A 15,027-nucleotide genomic window follows, 5' to 3' on the forward strand; every position below is an offset into this window, starting at 1 on the left:
AGAACATATTTCAACAAATGGACACTGTCATTTAGAATCAACAAGCTTCAATTTAGAACTTGAAAAATTAAATTGGGCAGTTGTCTAGGATGATGGCTGAGAGGCAGTCGGGCACGCTTCCAAGTAACACAGAGTCTAATCCAAGGGAGCATGTCAAAGCAATTACTTTGAGATCAGGTAGGGAACTTCTTAGTCCATCTATGCCTTTTACTAATGATGATTCTGATGTGTAGGTGGATGAGTCGAAAAAGGAAGACAAGCCTGAGGAGAAAGGAAAGGAAGCAGTTGAAGAGAAGGAGGATTCAAAGAAGATCCCCTTAAGGCCATACCAACCTCCCATTCCATATCCTGCAAAACTCAAACAGGATAAAGTTGATTAGCAATTCAGTAAGTTTTTAGATCTTTTTAAATAATTGTGGATTAACTTGCCTTTTGTTGAAGCTATTTCGCAGATACCAAAGTATGCAAAGTTTTTAAAGGAGATTCTAAGCAACAAGAGGAAGTTAGAGGATTTAGGATTGGTGACCTTGAATGCAGAATGCTCAGCAGTGTTTCAGAGTAAGATTCTAGTCAAACGACGTGACCCAGGGAGTTTTACTATACCTTGTTTGATTGGGGATAAATTGAAATTGTTGGCATTAGCTGATTTGGGAGCTAGCATCAATTTGATGCTTAGCTCATTGTTTGAGGAGTTAGGACTAAGCACTTCTAAGCTAACTCCTACTAGGATGAGTATACAACTAGCAGACAAAACTGTTAAGTACCCGAAAGGGATTATAGAGGATGTGCTAGTTAAAGCTGACAAATTTATATTTTCTATAGATTTTGTTATCACGGACATGGACGGTAAGAGTGATGTTCCATTGATCCTAAGTAGACCATTTTTAGCTACATCTAGAGCTTTGATAGATGTTAGTAACGGAAAGCTGGAACTTAAGGTAGATGATGAGAGCATTACGTTTGATTTGACTAAATCCTTGAGACACCCATATGAGCACGATGGCACTGTGTGTTCGATTGATGTTATTGGTGATATTGTGAAGTCTCAATTATAGGAAATGTTGATTGATGATCCTTTCCAAGTGGCAATGCAAGAAAATGAGGATAATTTATCCAATGAACAAGTGTTGGAGCAGCTAGAGCACTTATTAGCTGCTGATTTTAATGATGAAAAGACTGATGGTTTTGTTGATCTTGACAGGTTAGGAGTAAAGAAGCTGAAGCCTTCTTTAGAGGAGCCGTCCGTTCTTGAGTTGAAAAAGTTGCCAGTGCACTTAATATATGCCTACTTAGATGAAGTAAAGCGCTTACTGGTCATTATTTCCGCTCATCTCACACCTGAGGAGAGGGAGATGGTGTTGTGTATTTTGAGAAGGTATGCAAAGGTATTTGCGTATAAGACAGTTGACATACTAGGGATAAACCCGACTTACTGCCTTCATAAGATTTTGATGGAGGATGAGTTCAAATCGGTGGTGCAGCCACAAAGGCGGTTGAACCTACATATAAAGGAGGTGGTTAAAAAGGAGGTAATTAAACTTCTTGATGCAGGTTTAATTTATCCTATTTCTGATAGTTCGTGGGTGAGTCCTGTGCAGGTGGTTCCCAAGAAAAGGGGCATGACTGTGGTGAAAAATGAAAAGGAGGAGCTGATTCCTACACGAACAGTAACAGGCTTTCGGGTTTGCATAGACTACCAATGCTTGAATGACGCAACCCAAAAGGACCACTTTCCCCTTCTTTTTATTGATCAAATGCTTGAGAGGCTTTCAGGCCATATGTATTATTGTTTCCTTGACGGTTTTTCTGGTTACTTTCAGATTCCCATAGCACCAGAAGATCAAGAGAAGACGACATTCACTTGTCCTTATGACACTTTTGCCTATAGGAGGATGCCGTTTAGCATATGTAATGCACCTGCAACCTTTTAGCGGTGTATGATGGCCATTTTCCATGACATGATAGAGGAGTCGATGGAGGTCTTCATGGATGACTTCTCTGTATTCGGTAACTCTTTTTCCCATTGTCTGCATAATTTGGAAAGGATGTTAACTAGGTGTGTTGAAGCTAACCTTGTGTTGAATTGGGAAAAATGTCATTTTATGGTCCAAGAGGGTATAGTGTTCGGACATAAAGTGTCACATGCAGGGATGGAAGTAGATAGAGCTAAAGTGGAAGTTATAAGTAAGCTACCTCCCCCTACTTCGGTTAGGGTTGTTAGAAGTTTCTTAGGGCATGCAGGGTTTTATAGAAGGTTTATTAAGGACTTTTCTAAGATTGCTAGGCCTTTAACTCAATTGCTAGTAAAAGATGTGCCTTTTGTATTTGATGATGATTGTTTAGCAGCTTTTGAGTTATTAAAGGAAAAACTAACCACGGCTCCCATCATGGTTTCTCCTTATTGGGAGCTGCCCTTTGAGCTTATGTGCGATGCTAGTGATTTTACAGTTGGAGCTGTTTTAGGCTAGCGCAGGGAGAAGAAGTTCCAACCTATTTACTATGCTAGCAAGACACTTACGGATGCCCAAGAACACTATACCACCACAGAGAATGAGCTCATGGTTGTCATGTTCTCCTTTGATAAATTTTGTTCTTACCTTGTGCTATCAAAGACAATCATTTACACGGATCATTCTGCTTTAAGGTATTTATTTTCAAAGCATGATTCTAAGCCTAGATTGATTTGTTGGGTTCTTTTATTGTAGGAATTTGACTTGGAAATTGAGGATAAACGAGGAGCTGAAAATCTTGCAGCAGACCATCTTTCTCGATTGGAGAACCCGCACTTGAGGAGCTTAATGAGCAAGAGATCGATGACTTCTTTCCAGATGAGCACTTATGCTCAATGTAGGTAACTAATGCTATTCCTTGGTTTTCTGATTATGCTAATTATTTGACTGCAAGGGTACTCCCAAAGGGTATGATGAGCCAGCAAAAGAAGAAATTCTTTGTTGACTTGAAGTACTACATTTGGGACGACCACTTCTTGTTTAGGATTTGTGCAGATCAAATTATCAGGAGGTGTGTATATGGGAAGGAGGTCATTCAAATTCTCAAGAATTGTCATGAGGGACTGGTTGGTGGACACCAAGCCGTAAACCATACGGCCAGGAAGGTTTTGGATGCTGATTTTTATTGGCCGACTATCTTTCAGGATCCACGAGCATATGTCCAGGTTTGTGATGCATGCCAACGGTCAGGTAACATTTCTGCCCATGATGAAATGCCCCAACATAGTATACAAGTGTTGGAAATTTTTGATGTTTGGGGCATTGACTTTATGGCTCCTTTTCCTTCTTCGTATGGATGCAAGTATATATTGGTTGCTGTTGAATATTTTTCTAAATGGCCTGAGGCACAAGCCTTGCCTACTAATGATGCTAGGGTAGTTGTGAGGTTTCTTAAGAAACTATTCTCTAGGTTTGGAACACCTCGAGCGTTAATTAGTGATAGAGGAACCCATTTCTGTAATTCTCAACTTGAGAAAGTGCTTAAAAGATATGGAGTATCTCAACGATTCTCCACGGCTTATCACCCACAAACGAGTGGGCAAGTAGAGGTTACTAATAGGGGGCTTAAAGGCATTTTAGAGAAGACTGTAGGAGCCAATAGGAAAGATTGGGCTACAAAGCTAGATGATGCTTTATGGGCATTTATAACTGGCTATAGGACTTCTACAAGGTTCATTCCCTTTAGGCTTGTGTATGGGAAAGGTTGCCATTTACCTGTTGAGCTAGAACATAAAGCGCTATGGGCACTTAAATCTTGTAACTTTGATTTAAATAGCGCAGGTAGACAGAGACTTTGGTAACTAAATGAACTAGAGGAGTGGCGTCAATAAGCTTATAAAAATTCGACAATCTATAAGGTGAAGACCAAACAGTGGCATGACAAGCGATTTAAAGGTTTGAAGGAGTTTAACATAGGAGATAGTGTGTTAATATTTAACTCTCGTCTCCGTTTATTTTCAGGAAAGCTGAAGAGTAGCTGGTCAGGGCCATTTACAGTGAAGCAAGTCTTCCCTTATGGTGCGGTTGAATTGCATCATCTGGAAAAAGGAAATTTCAAGGTTAATGGGCAGAGGTTGAAGCATTATCTTAGAGGGTCACTGGATGTGGAGGAGCATGTGAATTTGGCACTCCATTTCTGATTCGAAAAGGATTGAAGTCCAGCTTATGACTTTAAAGAAGCTTGTTATTTTAATTTTGTTTTAATTCTTTAGTTTTCCCATTTTTTGGTATTGATTTTGGTTTGAATTATGTGTGAAGTTAGTTTGATTAGGATTTACAATTTGTTTTTGTTAAGTTTTATGTATGTTGAGTGTATGAGTTGAGGACTTATTGGTTGTGCAGGTGAGAAAGATTGAGAAAGTGCCGAAAATCTCAAGTTTTGCAGTTTCTGGAGCTCAAGACGGGCGTGTCCAAGCACGGCCAGTTATGTTGACCATGTTAATCAACACGTACCGTGTTCTATTTGCAGAAAAATAAATTTTAAAGGGACACGTTCATAGAAGGTAACACAGCCAGTTATGCCGGACCGTGTTGGCAACATGCCCCCGTGTTGTTTCAACACGGACCGTGTTCAATTTGCGGAAAATTAAATTAAAGGGGACACGTGCACAGAAGGTAACACGGGCATTTATGCCAGACCGTGTTGGCAACACGGCCCCGTGTTGCCTCAACACGAGCGTTTTCATCAAACTGGTACGTTAGCACGTTTAAGTTTATTCAACACGGCCCGATATCCAGACCGAGTTCAAGAACACAGCCCCATGTTGATCAATACGGCCATGTTCGCGGTCATTGTCTATATAAACGAATTAATTTCTCAAGAGCCAAATTTTGGCCAATTCTCTAAATTTTCTCTCTTCTCTTTTATACTCATTTTGAACGTTTTGGATAGTGCGTATTTCAAGTAAGTACCCACCATCTTCATCTTCCATTCTTTATTTTTTATTTTGGTCTTAGTTCGAATTTGTGTGTTTGAATGTTTTTGTGTTTGTGCGATTTTGGTTTTGAATTTTGTTTTTGATTTGCTGCATTCGTTTACATTCATGTTTGTTGGTTTGCCTTGTGATGTATTATGACGAATTCAGACTTGATATGGATGAATTGAGAATTTAGTTGGTTAGCAACATGGTTGGCAGTATTGTGGATTGAATTTTCTTTACAGGGCATTAAACGGTTTAACTTTATCGAGTTAAATCCTTCGGTTTGTCCATTTTATATCGTTATGCTGCCAGAATTTCGTTGATCCTTAGCACTAAAAATTTCTTTTTCAGGTCCCATGTCCACTAGACGAGGATCAGGAGTTTAGAAGAGGAGGCGGACCGTTGGTTCCTCTTCCTCTCGATCCTTAGGTGCTGCACCGACTAGTTCAGTTCTAGTTAAACCACCGCAACGCCATAGATTCCTACTTTTCCATGGGCAGCCCACCTTCAAGCAGAGATACTAATCGATGAGGCACAAAGATTTGGGAAAGGGGCGTAGCATCGAGACCAGATCGGACTTGCGGTACTGATACCTTGACGCCCCTGTTTCTTTGAGATAGTTGAGCCGACTGTGGAGTTTGCTAGCACTTTCTTTCTGCAGAGCCAGTTGCGGGACTTTCAGCAGCCGGATGCTATTAGTTTTAGACTACTATAGCAAACTTTCACGATGAGTGTACAGCAGTTTGGGGTACACTTGGGTTTGTGGAGTGAGAAGGATGTAGCTAGGGAGGTATATAGTCACTGTATACACACGCTTAGTGTGTCATATCAGCAGGTATGGGCTGAGATTTATGATGATGCTGAGGGGTATAGTGCCAGCCAGTCCAAGGCGTCTAACTTGCCTGAGGGGCTGCGCTACTTGCATGCATTGTTGACTAGGACCATCACTAGCAGGGGAGACAGCTGTGGTGTAGTGACCCAGTCGGACCTATTTATACTTTACAACATGCACCAGCCCAGTCAGTCGACATGGGATACTTGTTGGCCAGACAGATCAGTGCCTTTTGCAACAACTTAAAGAATGTATTTTTCTGTTTAGGGACTTACATTACTCGGCTGGCTAGGAGCTTAGGGGTTTTGGAGGAGGCAATACCACATTTGACAAAGCTGGGGGTGATGGAGACTTTGGGACTTCCTCAGTTGGTTAGTATAGGGATGGTGACTCGTAGGCAGGGTCCGCTAGGACCAGAATATAGACTGAGGAGTGCTCTCCTGGCAGCACGCAGAGAGGAGCGACCTGCCCCATGAGCCCCTAGTACACAGGATATTCCACCTTCTTCTTCTTATATTCTAGAGTCTTCCTCCAGACTGTCTACTTCTTCGGCTGTTTTAGGGGTCTCCCCTATTGAGTTTAGAGAGCTGCAACTTATAGTGCAAAGGTTAGCAGAGGAGCAGCAGCAGCACTTCATTCGAGTAGAGGCTTTTCAACAGGACCTTTTACAGTGTCAGGCTGAGTTTCAGAGCCAGATGATGGCTCAGTTTGAGAGGCAGAGGGCTATGCTTCAGGCCCTGATTGAGCAGGGAGGTAGGTTAGAGGCCTCTATGGCCACTGATATTGTTGATGATATTTTTGCTATAGATTATGCCCCTGCCAGTCCACGGAGCCGGGTTCCAGTACAGAGCCATTTTGACATCCCTCTAGCGGATGATCCAGCTGACCCTTCTTTTCCGACTGAGCATCCTTCACGAGCGACTGACGAGCTCTGACCCACCAGCTCAAGTGACACTACTTCCTACGATAATGCAACTCTTTTCTCTCCGGAGCCATAGTCAGGGCAGTATTAGTTTTTTTTTCCTTTTTCATTTCTTATATTGTTTTTTTTTATACACTGGGGACAGTGTGTCCTTCAAGTGTGGGGGGTGATAGTTATATACACTTGTGTTTCTTGTATTTTGTTTATCTTTTAGCTTTATTTATCTTGTGTGTTTTTTTATTTTGTTTTTATTGTTCTTGTATATAAAATTTGGATCCTTTTCTAGTGTATATATCGCATTTCATTTATCCCATCTTAGTTATTTGTTTATTCTTTGTGCAATTTTTTATAAAATTTTGAAAATTTTTCACTTTGTTTCGATGCTCTTACTATTGACTTGCTTTTGAAATCCTGTTTATGTCCATGTGATCGGGTAAAACCGATAGTGTTGAGTCTTGCGAAAGAATGTAAGTTAATTAGTTTGAGTTTTGCACTAAGTTGCTTTGGTTTATTTAATTCTGTTTTGATGATTTTTGTTTGGAACCTACTCAAAAAGCACACTTGTGAGAAATTGAGCCTCAATTGTAAGCATACACTTTATATGCTTTTATTTATTTCTTGTTGAGAGTGATAATTACTGTCTTTACTTTTAGAACTTGCTCGGTAATGCTTATGAGGGCCACAAGGAGAGTTTAACACTTTGGTATGATAGAGGCACTTAGATTTTTCATTCTAGCCAAATAGCCTTCATTCGTTTATTGATTCGGTAGATAATCCATTCTTTTATCATTTCTATCATATTTCATTACCACTTATTTTTATTTTGCTTTGGGTTATGATTTTGCATATGAGTTGTTTTTATTGGAAATTTTTTTTTGGGAATAGCGTTGGAAACTTGTAGTAGCTTCCATCAATCCAAAAGAAATTCACTCTATTATATGAATGTTTCTTCCCTTATATATTTTCAGAAAAAAAAAAATAAGAAGAAGAATAAGAAGGAAGTGTGATGAAAAGAAAGAAAGTAAGTGAGCTAATTGTTTAATTGCTTTTGGGAGTTTGTATTTTAACTTGATTCCTATTTCCCACCTTGAATTACTATTCATTGTTTATCCCTTGTGATTATTGTGGCTTGTGTGCAGGTTATTTATCTCATTGCAGAACATCATAGGTTCAACTCTTACTAAATTTACGTACCCGTACCTAATCCCCATTACAACCCTTAAAAAGACCTCTTGACATGGTTGTTGACTCTCCATAAGTGGTAGGAGTAGGATTTAAGAGCAAGCATATAGTAAGTAAGACAGTATTTGATGCATTGAGCGATTAAACACTACCCTTTAAACACTTTGAGTGATTTAGAGTGAATCTTGTGAGGAGTTGGTTCTGAATAATTTTGTTGAGATAGTATTTTGTGAATCATTAGCATCTTGGTTATGATACTTGAATTGATTGCTTCATTTCTTTTTGCTTGACTTATGCTTGTTAAGGATATGTGCAGGGGCTCTTTAGTTTGTTTATCAGTTTAAGTTTTGTTCCTTAGTGGTTTATTTTCCTTATTTTACTTTTGATTGCTTGAGGACAAGCAATAAGCTAAGTGTGGGGTGATTTGATGTGCGTAAAATACACATATCTAAATGGGGTTTTTAAGGCTGATTTTATGTACATTTGGATGTGAATTGGTCCCAACACTCACCCTATGCATCTGTTTGTGTGCATTAGGGCCAAAAGAAGTTAAAGAGTGATAAACAGAGGAATTGGAACAGAATTGGATGTTAAAGTTGCTGAAAGAAGTCAAGTTCGTGTATGAGGAAGCTGAACACGGCCGTGTTGGTTTTAACACTGGCCGTGTTCCCAACACGTTATGAAGAGCAAGCCGTGTTCCTAACACGAGCACCAAAACGGGCCATGTTGGGTGCATTCGACAACAGGAAAAAGAAGCGTTAAGGAGCACGACCACATAGAGTAACACAGCCATCAGCACGGGGCCGTGTTCCCAACACGCCCACCAATACCAGGCCATGTTCCCAACACGGCTATGTTCGCGCCAGCTGGACGAATTAACTAAAAGAAAGAAAAGGGAAAAACGCGAAAAAAAGGAAGTTGAGGATGTCCCAAACTCTATTCTTTCTCTCTCTAAGGGTTTTCTGAGCTGGAACTAAGGAAAGAGGGGACTTGGACCAAGGTTTCAATTGGAATCTCTTCGAAGATTGAAGATTGGCGAGGTTCGTTGATTGGTTTCAATTCGAGCAAGAGGAACAAGAATCAATTCAAGATTGGGCAAGAGGAATTAGAGTTGTTTACTCTCATCCAAGGGTGTATTCAGGTTTCTCTACCTTTACTCGTTGTTTTAATTGAATTCTTGTGGGTTTTGAACATGATTAGCTAAACTTGTCAACCCATTGGGATTCTTTAACTAGGGCTTTTTGTACTTAACTTTTGAATTGAATGTATTGATTTTCAATATTTGTTTGCAATGGGAGTGCTTATCAATTTATTCTTCATATCTTGTTGAATGATTATTGGAATTTGAATGTTCTTGAGAAAGACGTTTAAGTTTGGATTGTTTTTTGCAACCTAGAATTGAATTCGCCTAGAGTTAGGGTGTTCGTTCTATCGGATTGAGAATTAACAACTCTCAATAGTGTTAAATTGTACATAATGCTAATTTGGATAATTAAAATTAGAAAGAGATTTCAACCTAATTAATCTAAGTTAAGATGTTAGTGTCCTTGAGAAAGGCGTTAATTGCGTAGAGATTTTTCCATGGAAATTGAATTCAAGCAATCAATTCCATCTTTAATTTCCATTCCCTAGAGACAAGAATTCCCAAGGGGTTATTCCTTAACTTGAATTAATCCTTCTCTAGTAGCCGTAGGTTAGATAACAATTAGAGTAGCTTTAGTTCATTTCGTATTTAGCATTCAACGCCATTTTTAAGATTAGATAACAGAGAAGATTGAGTAGGTTTAGGTTCACACGTTCTTTGGGGAATACGATACTTGGTACTCGCCATTAGCTATATACTCCACCAATAGGTACACTACCTTAGGTCGTAGTCTTGCTTTAGGATTTACCATTATCAAACACCGACCCAAAGTGGTGTAAGGCTATGAAGGAAGAACTTCAAGCCTTAGAAAAAAATGACACATGGGACATTGTCCCTTTAGCACTAAATAAAAACCCGTAGGATGCAAATGGGTATATAAAATAAAATATAATTATGATAAAATGGTTGAAAGATACAAGGCTAGGCTAGTAGCCAAAGGGTTCACCAAAACCTACGGTGCTGACTACCAATAAACTTTTGCACCTGTAGCAAAGATGAACACAGTCCGAATTCTGCTATCAGTAGCTACCAATTTAGGATGGAACCTATTTGAAATGGACGTCAAAAATGCATTTCTTCAAGGAACCCTGGAAGATGAGGTTTACATAACTCTTCCCTCGAGCCACGAATCCACATCAGATTCTTCATTGGTATGCAAACTAAAAAAAGCCATTTATGGATTAACGCAATCTCCAAGAGCATGGTATGCCAAGCTAAGCCTTTTTCTTTTAAATATTAATTTGAATAAATGCACTTCAGATTCCTCTATGTTTGTAAAGCATACTCACACATATACTATTATTGTTCTTGTGTATGTTGATGGCATCATTATAATTGGTAATAACAATGAAGAAATTAAAAAAGTTAAACAAAGCCTTAAAAAGGGAATTTGACATCAAAGACCTAGGCCAATTATCGTACTTCCTTGGAATAGAAATAGCCAAGTCAAACAAAGAATTATTTTTATCTCAAAGAAAGTATATCCTTGACCTACTAAAGGAGACTGGAAAAATGGGAGCTAAACCAGCCAATACACTAATGGAAATCAATATTAAACTTAGTTTGGAAGATGATGAACCATTAATTGACATAGGGCAATATCAACGCTTGGTAGGTAAGTTAATCTACCTAACTGTTACCAGACCTGATATTGCATAAGTGTGGTAAGCCAATTCATGCATGCTCTCTGTATCAGTCATTTGGATGCCATTGATAAGATACTTAGGTATCTTAAGGGCACTCCAGGTCAAGGAATCTGGATGAAGAAAAATAACACTAATACTATAGTTGGTTTTTCTGATGTAGACTAGGCAGAAAACTATGACAGGAAATCAACTACATGTTTTTGCACCCTCGTAGGAGGAAACTTAGTGACATGGAAAAGCAAGAAACAAAATGTGGTTGCAAGGTCGAGTGGAGAAGCTGACTATCAAGCCATGGCATCTACGACTAGCGAACTCACTTGAATCAATCAAGTGCTTCATGACATGAAAATAGAATGTAAAGGAAGTATGCAAATGTACTGCGACAACTAAGCTACCCGACATATTGCATCAAATCCAGTATTCCATAAACGAACCAAGCACATTGAAGTTGATTGTCATTTCATTAGAGAAGGGTGCAATTAGGAGAAATAAAAACACCATTTGTCAGGAGTCATGAACATTAGCAAATATATTCATGAAGGCACTCAACAAAGCTAGCCGTTAAAGCATTCTCAGCAAGCTGGGTTTTATCAATCTATTCAAACCCAACTTGAGGGGGAGTGTTGAAAGGTAAAAGACATATTAGGAAATAAAGTGAATAGCCTCAGACCTGTACAGGCTTTTCCCTGTATAGTCTTTTTTCTTCATAAGCCATGAGAGAAAAGGAGCAACCTTTCTTCCCTAAGGAAAAGGTCACTTCCACCTTTCCTTTTATAGAAATGGAAGTTAACATAAGACATAGGCAACCGTTAATAAAGAACATTAGGCATCTGTTGCACGATGTAAATATATAAGCAACACTGTTGCAACTTATATTCTTAGAATTCTTGACAATAACAAACATTCATTATTGAAATCATTCCCTTCAAATTTAACAAATTTCATTATCAAGATTGTCAACTACAGTGGCTGGAGAATAAGCTTGTTCAGTTGAGTGTTCCATCAATTCAATATTGGAGCTTTGTTAATTTGAAGAGTTTTCACTTGTTTATTGCAAGTCTGTAGACTCGGTTGGTACAAGTCCTTCGTCAAGAGATACATGTTGAGAATTTATATCAATTGTTGCATTAGATGACTCTAAGAAAGGACATGACCATATAGATTGAGGTAAACATGTAATGATGGTGCAATTTTTAGGTTGTCGTGAATTATGGGTGAGGAATTTTAAGTTTTCATTTAAAAAAATCCTTAACACTTAAATTCTACCACTAGGACTTAGACAAATTTATCCTTTATGATTATGACTAAAACTCGAAAACACACTCTTAATGGAATGAAATTGAAATTTATTTTTTTGCTACCGCCTAAGACAAGGAAAACATGCACAACCAAATACTTTGAGAAAATTGTAATTAGGTTTTTGATTAAAAAGAACTTGAATAGGTGACTTGAGATTAAGAACGGGTGTATGCATCCTATTAATTAGATACACTAAGGTTTGAAAAGCATACCACCAATATTTTAGAGGCATTCTTGGCTTGGGCTAAAAGAGTAAGATTGATTTCTAATATATGATGGTGTTCTCGCTCCGCTCGACAATTTTAAGAAGATCAATAAGGACGTGGATGTCAGAACTCAATTCCACAATTTTCTAAAATTTTTGTATAACTTCTATACTGTCCTCCTCAATCTGATTGAACAATCTTTATCTTCTTTTCAAACCTGTTTTCAACTAACGTTTTGAATTTAACAAACATTTCTATTGCCTCATCTTTGGTTTTTAAAGCATAAATCCAAGTGTACTTGCTATATCATCCAAGAAATGTATGTAATACTTAAAACATTCATAAGATAGTACAAGTGCAAGCCCCCACAGATCAGATTGAATTAACTCAAGTGATAATTTTGCATAATATTCAGAAGTGAAAAAGGTAAAGAATGAGACTTGCCATATTGACATGCATCAGAAAAGAAATTTTTTTCCATTAAAGGACATGGGCTGATTACAGGATTTTAGAGTTTTTGACAACACTCTATTAGAGGGGTGACCAAACCTTCCATGCCACACTTTTTTTTAGAATCAGCAATATTATACTCAAACAAAACAGGAGAATTATTTCTTTTAACATCAAAAGAACTAGAAGAATTTAAAGATAACTTATGTTTGTTGATTTTATTTGTAAGCTTCAATTGATACAAGCCCTTTTTAAGCATCTCTTGTAGAAGAATCTAAGAGACACTAAGCAAATTCTTCTTAATAGAAGGCACATGCAATACGTTTTTCAGTTTCAACACCTTTTTGTTTAAAGATGGCAAATTTATAGTTTTGGTATGAGTAATGAGAAGTTTTGAGCCATTTCCAACCATTAATTTTTCCTTACCCGATTTTTCTCTTGGATTATTGAGTTGGTTTAAATCATCCATGACATGGTTGCTTGCCCCACTGTCCATAAACCAACCAGGATCAGCTTCTGAACCTACAATTTTTATGAATACAGTTATTGAATATGAGCCTTCTTGCTTTCCTTTTTCTTATTTTGGAGAGACTTCCATGTAATCCTCATCATATTTACTCCATAATGGGGACTTGTGTGCTCTATTTTTTTGCAAATTTAAAAATTTGGAGTTGCCACTTCTACCTCCACAATTTTTGCCTATATTATTTCCACTTTTGAGATTTCCTCTTCCTTGTCCTCCCATACTTCTTTTATTCTTGTTTTGCATCCAGTTATATTATTATTTCTACCACTAGAATTGATCTTATTGATAGATGTTGTTGTTGGTTGGGCTATTTGCATTCCTGTCATGCTTAAACGTGTAATATTTAACTGCTCTAACTGACTTTCATAAGTCATTTAATATTTATTGTAGTTCCCCCAAATGATTGATTCTCTGTCTGTAATGTGAACAATAATTAGAGTATATTCTTCATCCAATCCGGCAAGAATTTGAGTGATAAGATTAGTACTTTCAATTGGCTTTCCAGTCAAAGCCAAGTTTTTTGCAATTGATTTGATTGCATTGAGATATTCTTCGATCTTTATTGAGCCCTTCCTAACCTTTTACAATTCTCTAGTTAGGAAAATAAACACGAGACTTATTCTGCATTCCAAAATACTGTTTTATGCCTCCACATAGGTCCCTTCAGGTTGTGTAACCCATCAATCGAGCTACAACTCGTGGTTGAATTGAATTGTATAGCGAACCTAATAAAGTTAGTCTTTTGAAATCCAAGCATCATATTCATGATTGGACTCTTTCTTGGTTGTTGGTGTTCCTAAAACAACAGATGCAGAAGTGGTGATTGTAGAAACGACAAATTGGGTTGAACAAGGTGTTTCACCATTTAAGAGACCTTCAAGTTTGTGATCTCTCAAAACTAGCAATATCATGTTTTTCCAAAGCAGAAAATTATCATCATCTAATTTAACTAATGAGGGTTATGAAAGCATTCCTTAAAAAGAGAAAAGAGATGAATTTGATTAAGTATTGGCGTTGGCCATGGATTGGCTTTGATACCAAGTCAGAAAACACAAAGAAATAGAGAAGTACACCAACTCGAAAACTCAATGCATATTTCTCATGATTTTAATAGAGTTTAAAAGTTAAAGTGTATTCAATAATGACTTTGAAAAATTTTAAATAAGTCACAGGGTATTTTTAAAAAGTCTGTAAAAGTTATGAGGTATTCAATTATAATTTTTATAAAGTCTTTAAAAATAAATTAATATTTAAAAAATTATTAGCTTTTATAGACATGAATTTTCATATATTTTTAATGACTTTTTATGCATTTTTATGGATAAAAATTCGTAAAATTTCTCTTTCACTTTCATCAAGATTTCAATAGACTTTTTTTTTTAAACTCATCTTTTTTCTTTTCAAATTTTCCTGTATTATCGTCTTTATTTCTCTTTATTATGTTATCCATCTTATAAAATATATAAAAAATGATGAAACTTTAAAAATTAAAAATTATTTACTAATAATATTTTTGTATACTCACACATACAAAAATATTAATCAAAAATTTTTAAATTAATTTTAAAAGAATCTCATAAAATATATAAATTTAAAATAAAATATTTAATGAATTCTTTTGAGCAAATAACCCTACCATATATAGACTTCTAGATTTTATTAGAAAGATTATTTAGATAAATTTTTTATGTTGGTAAGCATAATTATCGGTTTAAGTATTTATCAAATAATTTAATAAGCGTGATTATTATTGATTTAAGTATTTATCAAATAAGTAATGAACAAAATATAACAAGTATGACATAAATTTGGTAGTTTAATTGGAGATAAATTGTAATATGATAATTTGATTTTAAAGAATTATTCTCTTAATAAAAAAATAATATTTAT

Source organism: Ricinus communis, chromosome 5 (genome assembly GCF_019578655.1).
Source record: "Ricinus communis isolate WT05 ecotype wild-type chromosome 5, ASM1957865v1, whole genome shotgun sequence".
NCBI classification, from domain to species: domain Eukaryota; kingdom Viridiplantae; phylum Streptophyta; class Magnoliopsida; order Malpighiales; family Euphorbiaceae; genus Ricinus; species Ricinus communis.